Source organism: Zalophus californianus, chromosome 4, assembly GCF_009762305.2.
Source record: "Zalophus californianus isolate mZalCal1 chromosome 4, mZalCal1.pri.v2, whole genome shotgun sequence".
In the NCBI taxonomy this organism is placed as follows: Eukaryota; Metazoa; Chordata; class Mammalia; order Carnivora; family Otariidae; genus Zalophus; species Zalophus californianus.
In genome coordinates, this window is record NC_045598.1 from 70,925,330 (window position 1) to 70,939,955 (window position 14,626).

The following is a 14,626-nucleotide window of genomic DNA, read 5'->3' on the forward strand; positions in this document are numbered from 1 at the left end:
ATCCTAGAATGCATATAGAACACAAAGGATTCCAAACAGCCAAAACAGTCTTGAGAAAGAAGAACAAATTTGGAGGCTACATATTTCCTGATTTCAAAACATATTACAAAGCTACAGTGATTAAAACAGTATGGTACCAGCAAAAAGACATACATAGAGACCAACAGAACAGAATAGAGAGCCCAGAAGCCCAGAAACAAATCCATGCATATATGGTCAACGGACCTTCAACAAGGGTGCCAAGAATACACAGTGGGGAAAAGACAGTCTCTTCCACAAATGGTCTTGGAGAAACTGGGCATCCACATGCAAAGGAGCATGGCCTCGGGAGCTACATGGCCTGAGTCTGAAGCCTTGCTTACCAGTAAGTTAGTTAACCTCTCTATGCCTTAATTTCCTCATCTACAAAACAGGGATAGTAACAGTATCTTCTTCCTAAGACAGCCAACAGACTTAAATCTGACATTCCTTTAGAGTTATTATTGATAGGGTCTTGGGAAAGTTACTTACCCTTTTTGAGTTTCAATTTCCTCTGTGGTAAAAGGGAGACAAACTCTAACTTGTTGGGTTATTGAATAAGGAGGACAAAATGAAGTAGCCAATGTAAAGGCCTCAGCCCACTTGCAAGTCCGGAGGAGTCAGAAGAGCCCAGTAAACTTCAGGGAAGGCCTGTTCCCAACAGGCCAAGAAGTGGGGGTCTCAACAGAGATTTCTGGGAAGGGGAGGCCAGAAGAGGGAACCCCTCCCTCAGAATGGGTGGGTTACCAGCATAACGACCCCAAAGCCAAGGCTTTCTCTCCTCTACCACCTTGTACAGAGTCATGAACTGGTATTTTTCACTACCACTGAAAACATTTAGATGAATATGTGTAAGAGGAGTTTAGCCAGCTGGGTTGAAACAGTCTAATTATGCAACCATGCTTGCTCTAGGCCACTCTGTCTGGATCTTAGAATAATCCATCAAAACACATTCACTGACAGACCACTGAGCAGTGGTCAGAGCGAGTTCCCATCTCTTCTCCCGTTTGATCCCACAGTGCGATGGGCAGCGTAGCATTCCCCACAAACTGGGACAGCCTGATTCACGCTCCCCAGTGCGTGTCCTTCCGGCCCCGCACTCTTGGGCCACACTGACCACTGGAACCCTTTTTCGGTACTTAATTCTATGCCCTCACGAGAAATGAAATACACATATTTGTTCTCCATAATGACATTAATGCCTTTTGCAAGCATTTACTGATTCCAGAAGAAATATAATATGATTATGGTAAGTGTCAATAAAGTTTGTAAGTGTATCTCTACTTAGAAGTTTTGACAAAAGTTTATGGGAAAAAGTCCATATAATCCAATGAAAACAACAGAATAAAACTCTAAATCCATAACAGAAAATAGCAATGATGACTCAGTTTGCCTGCTTCAGAGAAAATTCGGAAGAACAAGCAACCAGGTTTACCTCTAATGCACTGAACAATCTAACTGAAGAAAGGCCTTCTCCTAAAGCATTTTGCTTTCCCCATCAACACAACAGTCTACCAGTTGAACTAGACCACAGAATTCAATTACCTGACTTATAAGAAATTAGACTGGAAATTAACTGAGAAAGACTAGTAATGACTTAGCTGTTCTGACATTCCTTTTCTTTTCCCGCTGTTGGATATTCACGGAGTTTGCATACGTGATGAGTTCCAAATACGTAATGGGTGAGTTCCACTGGTCCTGTCCTGGTGAATGCTACCCCACCATGGATTCCTCTCATCCCTGTCCAGTTAACATTTCCTCAGTGTTCATTCTATGCAGGAGAGAGACAGAGATGGGCAAACATTTTAAAGATGTAAAATCCCCCCAGGAAGCTCATAATCTACAGCAGTGGGTGCTCAACCTAATCCTCCATACACCCCTGCCCCAGGACATCTCACGATATCCGGAGACATGTGTGGCAGACACAGCCGGGGTGCTTTGGCATCCAGGGGGTGGAGGCCAGGGTGCTGCTACACGAGCTACCAGGCACAGGACAGCCCCCGCTGCCGAGAATGACGTAGCCCAAAACGTCAGCGGTGCCAAGCTTGAGAAAGCCTGATCTAACGGGTCAGATGACAACTCAGAGTGTCATACTGCTGCGAGGTGAATATGGTGTGAGCTATCAGAGAGACATCAGATGGATGTGTAAACAGGTGACTGAAACTCAGTGTTGGTAAGAGTCTAGGGAAAATGGCATCCACAGACCACATGGGTGAGAATGGAAAGTGATACAGCTTGTGGGGAGTGCCATGGGGCCACATGCATCAAAAACTTTAAAAACGTTTATAAACTATTTCTATCTTTGCTTTCTTTCCATTCCCATCTTTCTCTCTCTTCCTTTGCCTTCTCTTTCCTTCCCTCCCCAGGACTGAGGGGTCAGCCCATGAGTGAGAAGGCAGTGTGGGGAGAGGCACCACCGAGGCCTGGGCTGTGGCAGGGAGCCACGGAGACTGGAGGCTGCTAATGAAGCTGCAGAGAGGCCTGGGTGAGCAGGCCTGGAAGCCGAGGACAAGGGGCAGTGCGACAGAGTCAGGCCCAGAGGAGGCAGGATGGCCTTTGTGGTTGGGAGACGGGCTAGCATGACTGAAACAGGGTAAAAATAAGTAAAATATAAGTAAAAATATTGAAGATAATGGGCTACAAGCTTCCTCCTGCCAGAGAAGATATGTACAAAGATATAAAGGGGTGAGAATAGAAAGATCCCTGGGTGTTGGATTGGAGTTGGAGTATTTGTTATGAATTCATGATTTTATAATACATGACCTAATGTAGAAAAATTTATGAACATGTACGTGTGTATACATATATACGTCTATTTCCTACCTCTGTCCCGAGAGGTCTAAAGCAATGACACCCCAGAAACAATGGGCACATCAACCTTCCGTATCTTTGTAATATCATTCTTTACCGAAAGGGAGAATGACTAGGTCAGGGAAAGTACAATGTAAGCCTGGAATATATTATGGTGCCAGAAAATTTTTAAATGCTCAATGTGGGGCGCCTGGGTGGCTCAATCAGTTAAGCATCTGCCTTCGGCTCAGGTCATGCTCCTGGGTCCTGGGATCGAGCCCTGCATCGAGCTCCCTGCTCCATGGGAAGTCTGCTTCTCCCTCTCCCTCTGCCATCCCCCCTGCTTGTGCTCTCTCCCAAATAAGTAAACAAAATTTAAAAAACATTTTAAATGCTCAGTGAATAATGGGGATATCAAAAGGACACAGGAGCCAGCTTAGAGGGACTTCCACTGGCCAAATGAGGACAAGTTGAGCGTCAAAATAAATAGTAACAGTAGGGCGCCTGGGTGGCTCAGTTGGTTAAGCGACTGCCTTCGGCTCAGGTCATGGTCCTGGAGTCCCGGGATCGAGTCCCGCATCGGGCTCCCTGCTCGGCAGGGAGTCTGCTTCTCCCTCTGACCCTCTTCCCTCTCGTGCTCTCTATCTCTCATTCTCTCTCTCTCAAATAAATAAATAAAATCTTTAAAATAAATAAATAAATAAATAAATAGTAACAGTAATATTTCAACATTTTGAATACAAAAGGAATCCATGAATACATGCTAATAGAAATGAATAAATACACGAGGGAGAAAGAAAGTTCTTCCTTAGAATATAATGCCAATGAATAAACATAGAAGGAGTGATGGAAATAAAGAATCACCATGTGGCAACCTTCAGAGAGGTGGCTGATTCAGGCAGAAGTCATCAATGAATGGGAAAGGTAGCAGGTGGGGGTTTAAGGAGGAACAGGCTATTAACATAACCTCAGAGTACTTCCCCACAAACACCAACAGATTTCAAAGGGAAAAATGGTAAATTTAAGGTGGGGGAACTGGCAGACACCAACATAACCAAGCGCTCCAGGCCAGTATTTCAGTGTTGGGGACAGACTGACATGGCACACCTTCTAATGTGATGTGCCGCGAAGAGCAGGGGACCACCAAAGACACATGACCTGAGTCTGGTTCTGAAGAAACACCTGCTCGACCCAGATGGAGAATCCGCCTACAGAGTGTAAGACCTGTAACACCTGCAAGGACCTCAGGAACAGAGTAAGTCGGAGGAACTATTCCAGAAGAGACATGACAAATAAATGTAGCTCGGATCCTAGATAAAGCAAGAAAAGAGACATCTGGGGGATGACTGATGAAATCGGAATGGTTTCTGTAGACTGGATCGTAGACAGCTGTACTAATGTCAATTTCCTGATGTGGTGGTACAATGATTAATTCTGTATGTCAACATAATTGGGTTAAGGGATGCACAGATAGCTGGTAAAATATTTTCTGGGTGTGTCCCTGAGGGTGCTTCTGGAAGAGATTAGCATTTGAACTGGTAAACTAAGTTAAGAAGATCACCCTCACCAATGTGAGTGGGTGTCATCTTCCACTGAGAGCCTGAATAGAACAAAAAAAGTGGAAGAAGGTTGAATTTGCCCTGTCGCCTGAACTGGGACATACATCTTCTCCTGTCCTTGGACATCAGTGCTTCTGGTTCTCAGGCCTTCAGACTCAGACTGAATGACATGACCAGTTTTCCTGGTTCTCCAGCTTACAGGTGGCACAGTATGGGACTTCCCGGCCTCCATGACCCTATAAGCCAATTCCTATAATAAGCATCCTCACACATATCTATCTCTATCTATATTCTATTGGTTCTGTTTCTTTGGAGAATCCTGACTAATCCAAATGCCATGCGGATATAGAAAAAGGTCATACTTATTTTCAGTTTAGTCCAGGGAAAGGGCCCCCATTCAAAGGACTAACCTATTAAAAATAATCAACCAGGGCAGGAGGCACATGAGTCAGTGAGTTCTATATTTGAACTTTGGTTTTGGTCTTCAACAACCAGTTACCCACAAAGAGCTTAACTTTGGATTTCTTTCGCTCTCCTTGGGGGACAAATGCCTCTGACTGACTCTACTGCCCACCTTTGACTTATATGGTCTATCCGGGGGCAGCTCCAGAATTTTTTTTTAAGATTTTTATTCATTTATTTGAGATAGAGAGAGAGAAAGCAGGGGAGAGGGAGAAGCAGACTCCCCAATGAGCAGGAAGCCCAACGTGGGACTCGATCCCAGCACCCTGGGATCATGACCTGAGCTGAAGGCAGGCGCTTAACCGACTGAGCCACCCAGGCACCCCCAGCTCCAGAATTTCTGTAGAGGAAAGGCTTTGGGGCAGCCTATTTGTAAGGGGAGACCAGGGAAACCTTAAAGCTTTATTTACAAAGCAAGCCCACTGCTTTCGTTTAGACTGCATGTTTATTTGGACAAACTGGTGGCATTTAGGGAGGGGCTAAAGTGCCCTCCAGCCCAGCCCCGCCACCTGCCAAGCCATCCCCGATGATACCACAGAATCTGCATGGGGCTAAGTTAAGGCCAGGGCTAGCAGCACCTCCAGCCTAATGTCCCAGAGAACAACAAAGACCCAGGACTAGTTGATGAGTTAAGTAGGGGGGCTGACTAACATCCCTAAGAAGGGGTGGAGCAGGCTGTCCGGGGCAGGTTGTTTTTCAGAGAGACACCCAGTCTGGCTCAGCGTGAGGTGGATGAATGATTCACATCTGAGGAGGGGAGGCAAGGTCCATGGGAGCTGGGTGATGTCAGGGGTCAAGGTAAGGGAGGAGTTCAAGGCAAGAGGCAGACAGGTCGGGAGGACAGGGTCAGGTACGGCAAAGGCAGGGTCAGCAGATAAGAGGCAAGAGGAATAAGGAGAAGGATGTCAGCCTGGGGAGCGAAGAGGGGTAGGTGCACCCTGGGAAATCAGAACCTCCCTCTCACTGGGCACTCCTCTCCTGGCTCACCAGGCGGGGCAGGTGGAGAGCAACACATCTTTCAGACTCAATTAAATAATTAGCTTAATTATTTGCAGCACGGAAATGCACTGAGTTGGTTTAGTGCTTCGCAGAGCGAACCTTAAAGACCCGAGTTAGCAAGAAGGCACAGGCCAGTGAGGATGGCCTCAGGCAGCCCCATTCAGTGTCCAGCAGTGGCACGACCATGCTCTTCGGACTCACTGGCTGGTGAGCCGGCTCTGTGTCTTTGTCCACCAAGCACTGAGATGGGCAGACAGTACAGGTGATTCTACGAGGGAATTACAGTTTCTTTGGAACTTTGCCTGTGCCTGCGATCACACAGGGTTAGGTCATCTCAGTCCTGATACTTCTGTTCCTCGTGTATTCCCCATAGGGCAGTTGTGCAACCTCTGGCAGGATCTCCTCCCTGAAGTCGACTTCTGCTGGAGAGAGGGCGTGGGGGGACTGCAGCATTGTGTGCTCAGCACACCCAGCACCCACACGGAGACCCCACCACCTCCATGCAGCTGCCCGGGGTGTTCCACAATGTTTATGTAGTCCTCACTGGGTGCAAAGCTCTTTCGCGTAGACAACTTCATGGCACCCAACAACACATGCACGTAGGTAGAAAAGGAATTATCATCCCTGTTACATAAATGGCAAAATGGATTCAAGGACAACAAGTGATTTATTCAAGGTCACAAGAACTCACAAAGGTGGGGCTGGGACTAGAACCCAGACCCCTGTACTCCAACTGCCTAATTCAGCGTTGTAAAAGCACAGAATCTCAGGGCTTCTGTGGGCAGGGCCACACCCCTCACCTCCACCTTCCCCATCCACGTTGGGACTAAGTTCCGAGGTACTCCTCCACGTCCATGCAGAATCCAGGATGAGCAACAGAGGGCCAGCAAGGCCAAAGGGGAGGAGGCTCAGTACCTGCAGGAGGAATGATGGAGGGAAGAGCAAAAGGACCAGGAAGGTGGGGAGAGCAAGCAAGGAAAGTATGGGGAACACCTCTAAGTCACCTACACCTTGGGGATCTACATTTGCACTCTGGCCAGAACAACGTACATTTGCACCCATGTTTACAGAGATTTCAATATTTTAGTGTTTATCTTGGAGGAAAAGATGGCAACCAGCATTTAAGCAGTATTTCCAGCAGAGACTCTGCTAAGTGCTTTCTCTTCTAATCTTGGGAGGTGGATATAATCTTCATTTTTATAGACAAGGAAGTTACGGCTTAAAGTGAACAAGTATCCAAGGTCACAAAGCCTGGCCTGGAACAAAGGCTGGCCTGATGGGAAGCCCTGCTCTTTTCCTTACACCGAATTAATAACGCCTTGGGCCCGGGGCTCTGCCATTTAGAAGCCTGCAATCAGACTTAACCACTCTGTTGGGTATAATCACCAGCCAGAAAACATTCTGAACTAATGTATCCTCCGAGGAGAATGGCTAATAGGTAATCTGAGTTATAGTAATTCCCATTAGAGTTACAACGATTCCCCTAGCCCCAGCCCAAAGAAATAAGAGGTTGGACTTAAGTTATGATGCATTCCTGCCCCTCATCAAAAAGATGTAGAACTTGGGGGAGAAGCAGCCCACCTTGGGTATGTATGTATGACTTTGAGAGGGTGTGTCTTTGTTGCTGCTGGGCTACAATGCTGTGTGCGCATATGTCCCCCTAAGTGTGTGTGTTTTGGAAAAATGAGGGAAAGCATGAACATGTTGTAGACTCTCAAACAGGCTCTGAGGAACATACACCAAAAAAAAAATCACATGTCTATTTTCATTTCAGTCTTCATTTATAGAAAACATAGGCAGATCCATTCTATCAAACATCCTGTACAACCCCCAGATACCTAAAATAGAACGGATCTAATATAAAGAGATTGGTAGTTGGTTTACACATTTAGGAAAAAGGACGTGTCATTTATAGTTAAATCAAAGCTAGGAAGTTTGGAATGCTAATGATAACAAAGAAAATTTTTTAAATGTGCCTAAATGATCTACTTTCCTGGTTATATGGCAGTGACGATCAATATCAGTTATGTCCAGATGGTTAAATGTCCAGATCTAACATGTCCTAGCACATGATACTAGGTCCATACAGTCTCAAGGCACAAGAGACTACTCTGGAAGCTTATCTCAAGTACATAAACCTGTCAGGACTTGTTTGCTCTTTTTAGAATGGTCTAGTTTGTTTAGACAAGCATGATGTTAACACAGCCAAGGTTGTATGTTTCTAACTGTATGACTTCCAGTTGAAAAAAAGGAAAATTCTATTCCCTGGACTCAGACCACACAAAATTGGATCCAAAGTCTCAGGGGAAGCAGGGTTAGCAACTACTGATAGATAGTTCACTGGAAAATCCGACAACTCTGCTTAGCAACAGGGAAGTCCGTGCATTAATGAAATGTCATGCAGTGTACGGACTGATAACCTATTGGTAAAGAAGGGTTCATCCATCTGTAACTGCCACTTATTTTACTCTCCGACTTATAAACAAACAAGTAGGAACCGGGAGAAGCTAAGTGGCTCTTAACTTCTAAAGTAACATTCCAAGACCAGGTAATACTCTGGACAGTAAAGAGGTGAGGAGGGAGAAATGCGTTGCAAGGACAATAACAAATTACCGGAATACATTTCGTGGAAATTACTCTGTTAAAAATTGCTTTTGAGGGCCGTTTTAATGACTACCTTAATAAGACTAAGTTGTTTCCAATATTCACCGTCACTACTCAAATTACAAGTTGAGAAACTTCTAAGCAATTTTGGGTAGTTGCAACTTGCTGCGGGAAAGCAATAAAGTAACATTGCTACAGAACAAAGCACTTTTGTCTGCCGTTGGTGAGGGGGATCGCCGGGACCTTCGCTTACTCACAAAGACGCCCCCCCCCCCCCAGTGTTACCAGTTAGTTAATAATCACTATTTCTGGAATCTTTATGCCCTGCAGACTTCCAGCTTTGCCCTGACACACCATCGTACCGGGTGTAACTGGAGGTTGAAAATGTGACATCCCTGGGCCCCGCCGGAGAATCTCAGTTTACCATCGACGGCCTTAGCCGAGCTTGGAAAAGAAGCACCAGTGCAAAGGCAGAGCGGAGCCTGAGCCGCGCTGCCGGCGCCCGGCCCACCAGCCCACAGCACGCGCCATGCAACGCCGATTTTGCATCCTCGTGGCTTCTCGCTCCGAGAAAAACAGTCGGGGCGGGCAAGAGGCGCCCCCCAGACGGTCTTGTCCCAGGTGTTCGAAGTGGGTTTGGCGCCCGGCTGGCCACCAGGCAACCCAGAAGAGCCGCAGGCCCAGCCCGACGGAGGTGCGCCCGAGCCTCCCCCAAGGCTCCGGGAACCCTCCCCGCGCGCGGCGCCCGCACTCACCGCTCACGCTCGCCCGCCACCGAGCCCGTGAGCGGGGACCCCTGCGGCTGCCGCATGCCCTCGGGGCCGAGCGCGACGAGGCGACCGGGGCCCGGGCCCCGGCCGGGCGCAGGGAGCAGTGGAGGACAAGGCGGGCGGACGGCGGCGCGCCTCCTCTCCAGCGGCCTCTGTGACACGCCCGGAGCCCCGGGAAAGTTTGGCGGAGCGAGGGGTGGTGCCGAGGGGGCGGAGGGGCCGCGTCCCCGCCCTGCCCCGCCCTGCCCTGCCCTGCCCCAGGCGTCCGACCGTTCCCACGGGAGAGCGCCCCCCACCGGCGAGGCACGGATCGGGGCGCCGGGGCCCTCCTACAGATGCTAGCCTGCCGGGGATTGGTCCCCAGGAGCGTGGCCAGCCTGGAGGACGAGATGGCACCCACCAAAGGACCGCGAGCCCCGCCGGGGCTCACAGAGCCCTACTTCGGAGCGCGGTATTAGAGCGCTGTCCCCCTCTCCTCACTCTCCGGGGAGAGACTTGTTTGAAGTGGCTGCGGGTGAGTGCAGCCCACACTCACCCTCCCAGGGGAGGCAGGCTCACCGCCTGGCCAAATGCTTGCTCTAAAACTTGAACCCTAAAGCTACCCGAGGGTGCAGGCAGGCCCCAGAGGCCCAGGATGTTCACGTACTTCTGACCTGGAGCCTTTCCTGGGCACCTTTTTGTTGAAACAGGAAATTTAAAAAACACTTCAAGTTCTTGAAAGAGGCATCTTAAACTCCTGGGGTAAATAGTCCTGGATACTTTGTTTCTCAAAGCTGAAATATAAAGCCTCCACTGACCCACCTTTGGTAAAGAAAGATGCGAAGTGAAACAATGTGCTCAAGACTTTGTTCTCTCTGAACTCTGCACAGCAAAATGAAGTCACAGACGTGCTAAAGGTATGGGCCCTTTCTGGTAAACTCACAGAGAGAAATACTGTGAGGTGAGTTCCTTCCTACTCATGCTTCAAAACCTCGGGAAACGCTGAGAGCCTGTGCCCAGAGGTCTGCCTGTAGCCCTTGGCCGTTCATTGGTTCATTGTTCATTCGACATTGATATTGGGACCTCCTGTATGTCAACTAGGAACCATATCCCAGGACACGGACTATATGGTGAACTGCGCGCTACCATCCAAGAAATGCTTTCTCTGAAGATAATATTTTTTTTAAGGTTTTATTTATTTTGACAGAGAGAGTCAGCGAGAGAGGGAACACAAGCAGGGGGAGTGGGAGAGGGAGAAGCAGGCTTCCCGCTGAGTGGGGAGCCTGATGCGGAGCTTGATCCCAGGACCCTGGGATCATGACCTGAGCCGAAGGCAGACACTTAACGACTTAACGCTTAACGCACCCAGGCGCCCCTGAAGATAATATTTTAATAATGTTTTATTCTTTATGTGATGGACCTCATCCAGAGGGCATGACATACTGCTACACCTCCAGCTTTCACAGGCATATGGCTAAATTTTGAATGACATGTGCAAATTATTGTTGCTTCACCTGGGTGTTCAGAAAATTCCTGTGGTGTCCTACAGATGAATGGTATAGGGAGGGCTACAACTTGCAGAGCTAGTGCTTAAGAAAGATCATGTTTACTGGAACAAGGAAAAATGTGGCAGATGATATATGAGAACAAGGTCAGGGGAGTGAACAGCTCAACTCCAACAGCACAGGGCAACAACAGGGTGAACACAAAAATTTGCAACCAGCAGCACTTAGCAAATGCTAATGTGTAGTATGTTGAGTAAGTTGTTGTAACTGTAAATGGGCAAGTGTTAACACCGGTTAAAGCCTTCTTTTGCTGGAAATTTTTTCCAGGTTCCAAACAACTTATTAGCAAAAGCACTGGGGAAACTTATTGTGTTGTAACTTGGGAACTTCCTGAACTTGAGCATTGCAAAAGAGAACAGGGATTCTGTAAAGCCAAATGTGATTACCTTTAATATATGAGTCCTAAACAAAGGAGAAAGGACAAGGGAACATGGTGAGCTGGGTTGCAAAGGGAAACAGACATTCTAGCTAAATGATTTTTTTAACTAATGTGGGTCAGAAGTGAGGGGAAGGCAAGAAAGTGAGCCAGAAAAGAAAGCAGAGGGAAAGAGGCAGGGAGAACATCAGCTTATTGACTTATGGGCAGGAAAGGACAAAAGTGACAAGAGGCCAAGCACAAGTAAAAAGAAAGATGCCCTAAATTCTCATTTTTGGAAAGAAGCTTCTGGTGGGATTATCCACCAGAACCTTCTTTAAGTCCCTTGTAGGGTCTGTGGTGTCTCACTTCTCTACCAAAATGTTTTTATTAGGAAAACTAAAGTTAACATGAAAAATGATGAACACCAAGGCTGAGGGTATACTTTGCCTTGAAGATCATTGGCTGGAAAGTCATTCAAAACTTTTTCAACAAACATTTGCTGATCAGCTTCTTATGTCCTGAGTGTTGTGTTTTGTGTTCCTGGAGCTACAAAAACTTATAACATTGTGTCTATAAGGGGAAGAAAGGGGCATTCCACAGTGCTTGACAGAAAGGAATTGTGATGGCTTAAGGGAGCAATTATAGCCTTGGAGAACCTGTGTCCACCAATGTCTACTTAGCAGGGAATAAAATGCTGCAAAATAATATGTATAAACAAATAAAACTAAAACCCAGCCTGCCACCTACTACAGTGAGAAGCAGTACAGGACTCAGATAAGACTTCTCTCCCTCTCAGGATTTATGGTAAGAGGTTCATGTTCCTCTGCCCCCTACTTGGTTTGGACCTCTGATTGCATGAGCAGAAATTCATAGACTTGTCATTCGCAACTTTGGGAAGTCTGAGCTGAATCTCTGTTAAATTTTTGCTCCTCTGGACTAATTGGCAATGAAGATGCCTACAGCAAATGAATAGTGTGAGAAAGTGGAAGGGCATGAAGGCTGTAAGTGGTACCTGAAATAACAGTTAGCTAGAAGGTTCTGAGAAAGATTGAGCAAAAGGTTAACTCTGTAGAACCCAAAGGAAAAGAGGGATAGCATAAGTAAGGTGATGGCCCCGTAGAGTACCCCTCAATTGCATGTAACTCGAAGTGGAAAGCAACAGAAAGTCACAGAAAGTCAATAAATACCAAAAAATCAAAAATCAGACTCAAGCTCATTTAAATTGAGCAAACCATCTCATATGATGTGTGTGAGTCATTCAAAAATACTTCTTAGATACTCATCACTACTTAATTTCTGTGTATTTTTATGCTTTAGAAAAGAGTAACCAATTTTGAAAACAAAAGTCATAAGAATCTTGCTGTAGCAAAAATGAAAATACATTATAAAAGCATCCCTACTCGGTGCCCCTAGACTCAGATTTGAGCCTGTCATGCAGGCATTATTCATGTGCAAAAGCAGCCTAGTTCAGTTGGTTAGATTATATGGTGAATTTAATTAATAATTAAAACAATATGACACTGGTACAAAACTAGGAAGACAAAACATTAGACCAGAATAGCTATCCCATATACAAATCACATTAAGTATAGAAGAAATTGGCATCCTAAATCAGTAGGGAAGGGAAGGCCTATTCAGTCAGTTGCCTTGCTATTATAATTCATTGACCCTTTGGGGAGAAATAAGGTTAGACACTTATCAAAGCAATTCTCATATGCATGAAAGAGTTAGTTTATTAAAAATGAGAAAGAACCATAAAACAATCAGAAGCAAATAAAGATTAATATTTATTTGATTTAAAGTTTGTAAAAAATAAAAATTTTTTTAGAAAAAATTTCCAGCAAAAAAATAAAGTTTGCGGTGAACTTTTTTAAACGTAAGAGCAAGGGAAGAAATCACAGAAGAAATTATTAACTAAACTGACTGCATGCAAATTAGATACTCCCACACATAATAAAAGCAGTCCTGTAAATTTAAATTTAAAAATCAAACTAAAAACTAGGGGAAAAACCATTTGCAACACAGGATAGATGAAGGATGAACACCCTTCCTACATTAGTTATTGAGAGGCATGTAGAAAACTAAAAGATTAACATCAAAACAAAAAATAAGGCAAGTATATGGACAATTGGAAAAGAAGAAATACAAATGACCAAAAATATCTGAAGATAAATTTCAACCAATCTAATAGAAAGATGAGTGTAAATGAAAATGAGAGACTACTTGTCACCTAAACAAATGGCAAAGGTTTTTGATTACAGAGATTCCCAGTATGAGCTAAGGTGTAAGGGAAATGGGTGACGTCGTGTGGTGTGGGGGGACTACAAATTGGGAAAACCTTTCTGGTGGACAATTTGCAATAGAGTATCTTCCATTCATTCTCAGGAATACAGTTTTTTCACATTTTAATATCTCTAAATTGAGATGCGTTTTACCATTCCTGTCAGCCAAGCAACACTTGTGATTTAGTTACCGCTGGCTGCCTATATGCACCAAGTTGTGAATACTGGATGTCAGCTCTTGGAAGAAATCCTGGAGCCAAGAGTGGAGTACATTTTTAATATACGCTGCATCCAAATGCTTCCAATGCATTCAGGCCGAGGACCACACAGAGTCAAAAAGTGACTCCAAAAAATGAGGAAGTTCAGGAAGGAATACCTTAGCCAGGGTTTTTGTTTCTTCTTTCTGGATACACAAGAATAAAATATAGCTGGGGCACCTGGGTGGCTCAGTTGTTCAGCGTCTGCCTTCGGCTCAGGTCATGGTCCCAGGGTCCTGGGATCCAGCCCTACATCGGGCTCCCTGCTCAGCGGGGAGCCTGCTTCTCCCTTTCCCTCTGCCTGCCGCTCCCCCTAATTGTGCACTCTCTGTGTCAAATAAATAAAATCTTAAACAAAAAAAGAATAAAAAATAAGTAAATTGTACTTTGAAATAAGTTCAGAAAACTGAATAATTATAAAATAAAAGGTATAGTGATAAGAAAGCATTGTGTTTAGTTGGCATCATTTTCCTCATTTTCCTGGCATCACATAAAATAATGGCGCACGTTACAATTTATGAGACCTTGGGTGTGATGAACTATGTTATATCAAGAACCCATACCATTTGTTCATATCATTTGACCCAGCAAATTCATATCCAGAAAGTTATCCTAAAGACACCATTGGGGTGTCAAAGATTTTAGTACAAATATAAACATTTCAATATTATTTATACAACTGAAATGTTAAAAACAACCTAAAAGTCTAACCTGAAAGCCCAACAGGAAATTGACCAAATAAATTATCATACAGGGGCGCCTGGGTGGCTCAGATGGTTAAACGTCTGCCTTCGGCTCAGGTCATGATCCCAGGGTCTTGGGATGGAGCCCCATGTCAGGCTTCTGGCTCAGCAGGGAGCCTGCTTCTCCCTTTGCCTCTCCCTCTGCTCATGCTCTCTTTCTCTCTGTATCTCTGTGTCTCAAATGAATTAATAAAAAATAAAAATAAAAAAATAAATTGTCATACACCCATAGGACTGAAT

General features: G+C 45.4%; 1 protein-coding gene across 1 annotated transcript in view; it reads right to left on the reverse strand.

The window, feature by feature from the left end:
• LPAR3 (lysophosphatidic acid receptor 3) overlaps positions 1–9,352 on the reverse strand; it is a 75,639-nt gene extending 66,287 nt beyond the window's left edge. Inside the window, exon 1 of the mRNA XM_027619895.2 lies at positions 9,188–9,352. The gene's annotated coding sequence lies outside the window, so the exon portion shown is untranslated. The remainder of the gene's footprint in view (positions 1–9,187) is intronic.
• Between the last annotated feature and the right edge of the window lie 5,274 nt (positions 9,353–14,626).